Source organism: Cavia porcellus, unplaced genomic scaffold, assembly GCF_034190915.1.
Source record: "Cavia porcellus strain 051 isolate PalLab524CR breed Dunkin Hartley unplaced genomic scaffold, mCavPor4.1 scaffold_19, whole genome shotgun sequence".
Taxonomy (NCBI): Eukaryota; Metazoa; Chordata; class Mammalia; order Rodentia; family Caviidae; genus Cavia; species Cavia porcellus.
The window spans coordinates 53,950,000-53,961,069 of NW_026947502.1; positions in this window are offsets into that span (position 1 = coordinate 53,950,000).

Sequence of the window (11,070 nt, forward strand, 5' to 3'; positions counted from 1 at the left end):
ACTTTTTAATAAGACATGATCCCAGTTATTGATTCTAGGAAGTATTTTCCATGCAGTTAGATTCCTGTTCATGAATTCTCTACCTACTCCTATGTCTTCAAGGTTTTTACCCAATTTGTCTTCCAATAGATTTGGTGTTTCTGTTTTAATATTCAGACCTTTGATCCATTTAAATTTTAGTTTACTATATGATGATAAGCATGGGTCTAGTTTTAGTTTTCAGCATATGGAGAGCCAGTCTTTCCAACACCATTTATTAAAGAGACTGTCATTCTTCCAGTGAACATATTTGGCCCCTTTATCAAAGATAAGGTGGTTGTGTGCGTTTGCAGTTGTGATTGTATCTTCTAATCTATTCCATTGATCTTCAGCTCTGTTTTTATTCCAGTACCATGTTGATTTTACTACAGTAGCTTTGTAATATAATTTCAAGTCAGGGATTGTGATGCTTCCTGCCTTGCCTTTGCTGCTTAGAATTGTCTTTGCTATTCTAGGTCTCTTCTGGTTCCAGATGAATTTTAGGAGTGATTTCTCTAGATATATGATGTATGCTGATGGTATTTTCATTGGGATTGCAATGGAAAATTATAATACCATAAAAAAAGAATTCAAAGAGGATCTCAGAAAATGGAAAGACATCCCTTGCTCATGGATCAGAAGAATAAATATTGTGAAAATGGCCATTCTCCCAAAACTGTTATATAGATTCAATACTCCACAATCTTACTGTCTCCACATCACAGCTCCACAGGAAGATGGGATTAGGAGATGGGCTATGCTGGTGAATCTTAATTGCCAGATGAAAGGGATTAAGACCTCCTGGAGAGATGATTGGATTCTGGAGGTGAAAACCTCTTCAATGAGTTAACTGATAGCTGAATGGGCTATTAAGAGTTGGCCTGGGTGGAAGAAATATGTCATGGGATATGACCTCTGCAAATCTACTCCCTGGCCCCTTCTTGTGGACTCCTTTCCCTGTACTCTCCCTCCCAGACTCCATGAGTTCAGCAATTTTCTTCCACCATGATATGTCTGCCCTGGAGCAGGCAACCATGGACTGAAACCCCAGAAGCCAAATAGATCTCTGTACCTTGAAGTTACAGGTGTCAGGTATTTTGTTCCATCAATGGGAATGCTGCCCAAGACACAGCTTAATCCAAAGAAGAATGTCTCTGTTTTCAGAAACCATGGCAAATGACTACCTCATAAAATAGACAGAATCCGCTTTATTCAAGTGTGGAAGAGAAGCCCAGACGTAAGTGTGCAGGAATTCTGTGACTAGGGCTGGAAACAACAAAAACAGGGCTTGATGAATGCTAAGATTCTCTTTCCAATTATGAAATGGAAGGTTTGTTCAGTGCCAAGAGAATTTCCAGGTGTCCTCCTGCAAGGTGGAGATTAAAGGGACCTTTTCAAAAACCCAGAGCTTCCCTACCAGCAACTGCTTACTGGGCTTGAGGGCCCAAGTAAAAAGAATGCCATGGGAATGATGTGTTGAATTTTTAAGTTATATTTAAATTTTAAAGTTATAAAATGTTTTGAAGAAACACTGGGAAGTTCCAATAAGGGAAAACAAGGAAGATAAAAGCTGTCCAAATCTCTGTAAAAATTGTCAAAAGATAGTGCCTTAGTTACTTTTCTCTTGTTGCTAAGACAAAATACCTGGTGCCTGAAATTAAGAAAAGAAAGGTTTATTTAACTCAGTTTGTAAAGGTTTCAGTTCACAATCAGCTGACTCCAAAGCAGGGTGACATGGCAGAGCGACAGCAGTTCATGGTAGTGGAAGACAAGAAAAGCAATGAAAGCAAAATGGAGTCAGGAACAAGTCTCTTTGTCTCCCTTTTAAGTGTGCAGGTTGTCTACTCTCAGGTGAGTGTAGGTAGCACTCACACTGTCTCAGTGCCCTCCACCTACGCAGGATAAGGATGTTAACAAAACGAGGACCTTACTGCCTGCTGATGGAGCTGGAAACCTTGTGAGTCTGTTTCCTGAGGTGAGGAACAAACTGTCTTTGAAAAGCGCACCCCCCCACGACCACATGAGGCTTTGGGGGAACATCTAGACGCAAACCATAACATGTAATAGTCTGCCAACTCTAATAGAAAAAAGAAGTGGTCTGAGAATCAAATATTCCTCAGTTCAAATGCAGTTTCCATATCCAGCAACTGTCTATTCATGGAGAAGTTTTCTGACTTCTATGAACCTCATTTCCTTGATCTAAAAATGGTAGTAATAGTAACTGCCCTGTGACAATTTTTCAAGCATTTAAGAGACATAGCACAAATATAGTTAATATCTGATACATCTCCAAAAATGTGTTTCCTTTCTTTTCCACTATCTGTTCAAACCTAATAAGCACTAAGAGCATTTTATCAAATTTTTGTCTCATTACATAAAGTCACTACCAGCACAAATGTATGTTTTGTATCTGTATTCTATTAGCATCTGTCATAATCATTTGGTTATCATAGTCTTTACAAACAATTTTCACGGCTGTGTAATTCTTTAGTTGGTGAATACACCATAACAAATGCAACATGGGGAATTAATAGAGTTCTCTTATATTTATAGCTAGAGAAGAACATTTTATGACTCTGACCTTTTTTCATTTTGAATCATTTCTTTAGGAAATGTTTTTGGGAGAGAAATCACTGTACCAGAGAGTGAAAATAATTTAAAGACTTTGATTCATAGTGTCAAATTCCTTTCCAACATTTCATTTTTATGTGTGAGCTGATTTCACAATTAAGTCTTTGTTAGTTCTTATAAATCACAGGCTGCTTAAGGACAGAAGCTATAGTTCTTATCCAATTCCACCTTCTATCACAGTGGCTCACCATATGGTATCTTTAATAAGCACTTTTAATTAATCAAATGATCATACCTACTCACAGTTCCACTAGTACCAGAATGTCTGTTTCACCACATCTTCACTATAACTGAATAATGTCAGTTGGGGGAGGGATGAGTGGATTCACAGGGCAAATTCCAAAGCAAATATCACTCGTGGCCTTTCTGGAAACTCGTGATCAACCCCAGGACCTATAAAAACTGATAGAACCTGTGTTCCAGAGTTCTTGTTCCTTATAGAGCCTTCTCAATTTTGTGCACATCTGGATAAAAGACATATTTTAAAAATGTCTTTGACTAGTAACAAAAGCAGGAAGCTTTCTGAAAAATGTTTTATATGTCTCTATTACTGTACAACAAATCACCCCAAAGCTTAGTCACCTGAAAATGTGTTCAAGCCCTGATTCTGTAAGTCAGTAATTTTTACCCTGGGCCATTCATCTGGTCTTAACCAGCTTCCTCATGTATCTGCATACAGTGACCAGATCAGCTCCTGGCTTGGCTGGCTAGGTAAGGATGCTGCATGCCACCCCTTCTCTATGAGCAGGCTAGCCCAGGCACTGGTCCATGGTGTCTGGAAGGGTTTCAGAGCTGGGGGCTGGGGATTTAGCTCAGTGGCATAAGCGCCTGCCTTGCAAGTGTGCAGTTGTGGGTTCGATCCCTGGTACCGATAAAAATGAAAAAGACAGAGATACAGAGCTGGAGCACATAGGGCCTCTAGGGGCCGAGGCTGGGAGCCAGCACACTATCTCTTCTGCTGCATTCCACAACTCCATTACTCAAACCCTGTCACCTGGCCAGGCTGCATTCCAAGGCTTAGGAATGTCCACTGCTGAGACAAGATGCCTCAGAGCCACACTGCACAACTTGTGAGTGCAGGAAAGGAAGGAACAAAGAACTTTGCCATTTGTGCTTTTAATTGCTGTGCTTCCTTATGTAGCAGAATGAATGGATCCACTCGGTCAACCTAATCTTGTCTATGAGGAAGTTGATGATCCTTTCTCCTCCATAATTTATGTGGTGTCTCAGAGATTTAAAAAATTTTAAATGATATTGTTTCAGCTAATTTCTTTTGTGTGGGCACTTCAGACAGAATGGGCAGGGGTTCACCTCCTTCGGTTCTGATTGAAGATGAGCCTCAAGGGAGTGTCCATGGGTGGGAATCAGGTTAAGTCCACCCTGTCCCTCGGCTGTCCTCTGTGTCCTGATCTCAAAGGGAGTCATTCGTCTCCTTATTTTCAGGAATAGAAGCCATGGTTCCCTTCATTTCTAAATCACACCCTGTTTGCAGAAGTAAGTTGGAAGGGCTGGAAGCAGCTAAAATTAGGACAGATGCTGCCACAATTCATTTTCATTCCAATCCTCCCATATTACCCCGAGTTCTGGCAATGGTGTTTTGAGTCAGACTCTAAAGAAATATTAATCTGTGTTTGTGCCCAGAACACGGACCTCTCCCAAAGGGCTCAGCATTCTCGCTGCAGCTCACCACCCTAGGATCTCAGGAGGCAGAAGGAGACAGCCAGGCATCCCAAACCAACTTGCCAAAAACTGCCTTAATACAAGACCAGTTTACTCTTTTCATGGTATGAGTCTGTTTGAAAGTGTAGGCCACCAGGACACTAATTATTTATATTAAAATTCCATACTACATTACAGAATTATGTATTTATACATGATATGCACATTCCTTGAATGAGAAAACAAACCACGCTTGTCACAGTGAGAAGCATAAATGTGTTTAATCAAAGACATTATTAGCATATCACAGTTATATATGTATGTGTGTAACACAAATCTGCAATATACCCTAAACTACTGTATAACATTATACTATGCTTTATATAATGATAAAAATGTAATAGTTCTATAATACAACAATAATTATGACACCAATTTTCCATAGACAAAATACATGAAATCCTGAATATCAGCCAATGAAAGACAGTGATTCCAGAGAGATGAGAAACACATTAGCTGAGTCTTATAATTGAGAGTTCGCAGGCGTGGAAAGGGGATTTTTACTCCATCCCTGAGGTGTCTCCTGAACTCGCAGAAGGTCCAATCACAGAATTCTCATTCCTGACTGTTAAAATCTTTGGCCTTTCTATGTTCTATTCTGTTCTCCTCTTCCCACAATCAAAAGTTTTAGCATTCTGTATCAGAGAAAGCACCACAAGAAAAACACAGAGCTTCTGATTTTCAGAACACTTTATATTAGTATCACTTCATTTTAGACTACACACAAAACATTTTACATGCACTGTCTCACTTGCTCCTTGTAATTGCCCAATACATCATCCAGCACACTTTTAGCTCTAGGTAACAGAATCCCCAATTCAAGATGGCGGAAACAGTAATGAGATTTATTGTCTCAGATGCCCAGCGTCTGGAAGTAAGGGAGTTTCATGGTTTGTTTGTTCAGTTCCTCGTCACAAAGGCCTTTGGGGTCTCCCATCTTTCTCTCCTCTCACCCTCTGCTTTATAACCTCATGCATCAAGGCACAAGTTGGCTGCTGTGCATCCAGACATTCCACATGGACACAACAGCGTCCTCCAGAACAGACACAGCTCATCTGTGCTCTTCAAGATCCCTATGGCGAGGAAGTAGCAAAGCACCCCTAGAAAAGTACATCTCTTGACTCAGAAGTCAAGGGTGCTCTTACGGTGCTAGGCAGACATTTGGATGATCCTGCCTTGTTCAGGTTAACAACTAGGGTGATTTGCTGACTCATTTTCAGCAGGGAATTTAAAGCAGTAATTATCAGGTATGGTGTCTCCCAAAGAGGAAGTTTAAATTTAGCTTCTACCTGCAGTTCTGCACTGTTGACTTTGAAGCAGATTTATTCAGCATCACGTAGAAAACACTAATTGTGTCACATAGTTTGGGGATAAACTAATTATCTACTATTGTGGCTGCAAGCACTAGAACATACCTAATTATAGAGTTTGAGGAATGCATGCTTTTTTTGTGACTGTGACAGAGAACCCAGACAAGCTGGGCAGGTCTTCAGGCACAATGTCCTGGCAAAACAGATAGTCATCCTGTTTAAGCTAATAATTTATTCTGAGAACAAAAATGTGTTCTTGTGCCTCACTATCCTGTAAAGTAAAGCAAAAATAGAAACAAACTGCCTGTCAATCCCCAGGTCTTCACTTGCTACTTTCAGGGACTAGAAGAGAATACAGTACCATGATCAAGGACACAAACTGTGGCATCCAGGTGTCTGGGTTTGAATCCTAACTCTCTGTTTTTTTAGTTCTGTGAGTCTAGCTGACTTGTTCAACTTATTCCTCACCTGAAGTCCAGAGGTCTCACTTTTCTCATCTGTGAAATGGGATGCTGATTATAAAATTGTCTGGCCAAGAGGATCAAGAGTGTTCACAGCACTGAGAACTCCCTGGGCACCTGCTAAGTGCTGGGGTCATTAGTTCATCTGTTTCCTCATTTACTTGAGGGAACGGTTAACAATTCCGCACGATGGATGAATTTGCAGTATAGGAGTTATTTTAAGGATGACTGTGAAGTATTAAATTAATGGTTGAAAGACCCACCCTCCCCCGTAAGAGAGCCAGGGCCAAGTAAACGGACTAGTCTATTACCCAGACGGCACGAAAAACAGCATGTTTCCTTCCCATCACCTCTCCTCCGAGCTCAGCCCCGCTCTATCAGCACTCAGCTCTGGCTCCCCTTTACCCGAGAACCAGGTCCTGGCCTCTACCCCTCCTCATGCTGCCTCCTCTTGCCTCACCCCTACCCTCATCCTGTCATTTGCCTTCTTTTCTTCAGATGCTCAGGTCTTTCCCACTCGCAGACTCTGGCCTGACCTCAGGGTGACCCTCTCTTCCTACAACACGATTTATGTGTCACTCGTCAAGGCTGCCCTACTTAACCCAGCACCCCAAAGAAACCATTCATCATTCATCGCTAGATTGCTTTATTTTAATTCACTGTAGAATTTATTATCGGATCATTCCTTTGTCATACTTCTTCACAGACATATAAAACCTATGAGAATAGGGACCTTGTCCAGCTATGCCCCAGATTCTGGAACCATCCTGGCATATCATAGATATCCAATTCCAGTTGAATGAACGAATGAGACATGAATCTGTCTCTTGCTTCCTGTCCACTGTTCTTTCTCTTACAGTCTTTTGCAGGCTGTTCTAGTGCAGGTGGCTCTACGGTGGGCAGCTGAGACATGTGTCCCTTGCATTGCTTGCATTGTAAAAGTCACCATATGGGGAGACCAACTAAAAATGGCTCCATATTATGGATATCATGAAAAACAAGGTTTTCCTTTGGCTGATACAGCCTGGTACAGAATCTCATACTTGATTCATAACCACTTGCAGGGCACAGCCTGCACGGTGGGGTGAACATGTTTGTGTGGGGTGGGGTGCCATGTGCATGAATCATTTTGAAAATGCTTCCCATTGGGGAATTTTTTAAACATTGCCAAGCTGAAAGTCATAAAATGTCAGGGGTGATCATGTGTTCTTTCTCCCTTTCTTAGACATGAAGCCTAGAGAACGAAGAATGATAGTGAGGTATTTATTCCATACAGTGGTTCCGATTACATCTGGGGCGAATTGTCTGCTCCGAGCATCCTGCTCGAAAAGAAACAAATCGGAACATTTCCCAGGGAGGGTTACCTGAAGTGGCAAAGACCTCAGCCTGAGGATGTTTAACTTAAAAGGAACCCCAGGCAGTCCTGGTAGCTGTCTACAAAATCTTGAGTATGGTCACAAAATGGACAGACTTCATCCATCCATCCATTCATCACACCTCTGCCAAGTATCTGTGACATGTTCTCCATGTTGTAGCTGTGGCCATGAGAAAATAAAGTTGTAAAATCTCCACTGTCATAGCGCTTCCATTCCAGTTAGTGGAGACACATGATAAACAGGGAAATGTGGTCATACCTTGGCATACCACATTGGATACTGGTGACTGTTATAAACAAAGCAAGTGGTCGGTAGTGGGGGCACGGAGGCAAGTGTTTAGTGAGATAACCAGAAAAGACAGCAAGGAGATGACACTACTGTTGAGACTGATGTGAGGAAGAACACCTGACTTTTGCTCTAGGGAAAGGCAGACAAAGCTGTACATATATGCAAAATCCCTAATACCGGCATGAGCTTGGTACATTTAGAGGCTTTCGAGGTACATTTAAAGGGAGGAAAGAAATGGAACCGTTAAGCATGCAGGAGCTAGAACCCATAAGGCCCAGAAAAGTATCCCAAAGAGGCTCCTTTTTCTAATTTTTTAAAGCAGAAGAGAGATTCATATCCAATTTGTATCTATAAAGATGACTTGATTGCTAGGGTGTGGATGAATTATAGAGCAGCAAGAGCTCTCTGTATTCTTGGAATAGAACAAATGTCAAGAAAGAAAGTCACAGGAGACAGAGTTTAGACCAAGATAGGGGCTTCTAGATTCCAAGAGGAGTGAGCTGTTAAAAGATGGAAAGTGTCCTCTATAGGAGGTTCCCAAGAGAGCGCTCAGAGAGCAGGATCTGAGAGGTAATTTTTTCTATCAAATTGGGCCACAGGGTACCTGGTTCCTTGGTTAAACATTGGTGTAGGGTGTCTATGAGAGTGCATGGGGTGAGCTTAACATTTGAAACACTCTGAGAAGAAAAGATCACACTCCACAATGTGAATTGGTCTCTACCCACACAGTGAAACCCTGTCTAGAACAAGAGGGCTCAGTAAAAGAAAATTCCCTCCAGCCTGCCTTCAAGCTGAACTATCTGCCTTCTCCTGCCTTCAGGGTCAGACAGGACTGGGAGGTACCCAGAGGGTTGTGTAGTTCTTGGGCCTTTGCCCTTGGGCTAGAACCACACCACCAGTTCTCCTGGGCCTCCAGACTGCTGACGGATGACTGCTGGCTGCTGGCTGCTGCTGATGGGGGGATTTCTCAGCCTCCATAATAATGTGGGCCATTTCCTTATAATAAGTCTCTTTATTTATTACCTCTTTCTCTGGAAAAGGAAGCTCGACTAATATGGTAATACAGAGAAGGATGTGATAGTGAGGGTGTTTGGTGTCAAGTGAGACGCTGACTTAAAGTCCCTGTTTCTAGCCCATGTCTTTGGACTTCAAGGCTGTTCTTATGGCAACTTCATTTCCTCATAAGTCTGAAATACTTGCTTGCTTTTTTTCCACTTCCTCTTTCCTCTTTCTGAATTAAAAAATAGTAGTATACGAAACATGGTGAAATACTCAACCATACAAACAGCTTTTGAAAGCAAACTCTTTTGTCAACTAATTATAATTCCCTATTTGTCCTTCTAGAAAAATTACACACTGTGTCAGCATAAATGCATAGATGGATCTTTCACTTAAACACACAGGATCGCACTCTGTAAGCCGTTTCATACCTTGCATCTTTTTCTCATATGTCATGGGGTCATGAATTTTGGTGTTGCTATGCAAAAAGCTCAAATATGGTAAGACCATCTCTCTACTGGTGGAAACTTTTCAAATTTCATGTTTCTGGGGAAGTGGAAAGTGAGAAATAGCTTGTGTGCAGCAAAGCCCTATTTGGAGCCAAGCTGTCTCTGACATCGCTACAAGGCCGTCCAGCCAATCAGCCCTATGAGGTCCAGGAAAGCCCCTTCTTTCTGTCTTTCCTTCTCTCTTTTCCTTTCTTTCACCATCTGTTTTTCTTCCTCCTTTCTCATTTTGACAGAGTTGCTGAGTGCAGCAATGAGATAAAGATTTGGGGTTATGTGTGGCATTGGTCGAACAGCAGGAACTTTAGGGTCATACTTAGATTAGAGTCCTGAGCTGGTCGTGTATTAGTTCTGTAACCTGGGCATGTAAATCACTATCCAACTGCAGCAGACAGCTTCTCAAGCTTCCCCCTGATCACTGCTGCCTGCTGGCCTTACCCATACATAACTCCTCCCCTGACATAGAGACTAAACCCAGTAACTTGCTTCTATTGAATAGAATATGACGATAATTGATATACCCAAAAGCCTGACTTCTGTCTTTCTTGGGTCCTCTCCCTTTCCTTCTTCCTTGCTTGTTTTGATGAAGTCACCGGCCACGTAGAGAAGTCCACATGAGAAGGACCTGAGGACCTCAGTCCAACACTCAGAAGAACTCAATCTTGCCAACCATGCAAGCCAGTTTAGAGGCCAGTCCATCTTCATTTCAGACGCATCTGGGTCACATCCTGTGAAAGACCCCGAGCCTGCCTACCCAGCTAAGCCATGGCCAGACACTAGCTCACAGAAACTTAGGAAAATAAATGCCAATTGCTTAAATCACTAAGTTCCAGGGGGTATTTGTTTACATATTAATAGATCATAAACAGATGGTTAGGGGTCTTGTTGTTAGTTTGTTTGTTTGTTTGTTTAGTTGGTTGGTTTTGGTTTTTAAAAAATAGAGGGAAATATCCAAGCAGAGGAATCCTTACTCCTTGTGCAATGCTTTAAAGGGTTCTGATCTCTACTTCCCATCACACTCCTTCTAATTGCAAAAGGGGTCCCAGGAGCCAAAGGAACAGGGCAACACTCTGGTCTTAGGATACACAAGACTCTAGCTTTCTCTGGCTCCTGGGTCTCTGATACTGTCCCATAAGGATAAGGGTAACCTCTTCCACCTGCATACACTCCTTCCATGTAGTCTGTCTGTATCCAAAGTTTTGTACACCAAAAGCTTAGTCCTCCATGAAGTGGTATTGAGAGGCAGAAGATCTTTAAGAAGTTTAGAGTGTGAGGATACCACCTTTGAAAGGCTAATGTCCTGTCATGGGAGTGGTTCACATATCCTGGGATAGCAGGCTGTTCTAAAAGAGGGAGCCTGGCTCTCTCACAATTTCTTGCCATGTGTGATCCCTCTCCCTCTCCCTCTCCCTCTCCTTCTCCCTCTCCCTCTCTCTCACCATTGCCATATCATGCTGTCCACTATGTGTTCTTCACCAGAAGCCAAAGTTAGGGATAGGCTCTTAGACTTTTAATACTATCAGCTAAGTAAACTCTTCTTTATAAAGTACTCAGCCCCAGGTGTTTTCTTTTAGTAACCCAAAACAGACTAAAACAATGTTCTTAAGACCCAAGCGGTGGCCAGGGATAGCTGTTATGGGCAGAGAAATGACAGAGGTTGGACATATAGTTAAGGTACCCACAGTTTATTAGTTGGATGTTTTACTTGATACACTTAAGCCTGGTCTGGTTCCTTAATTAGGAATTAATTAGACTCTTGTCT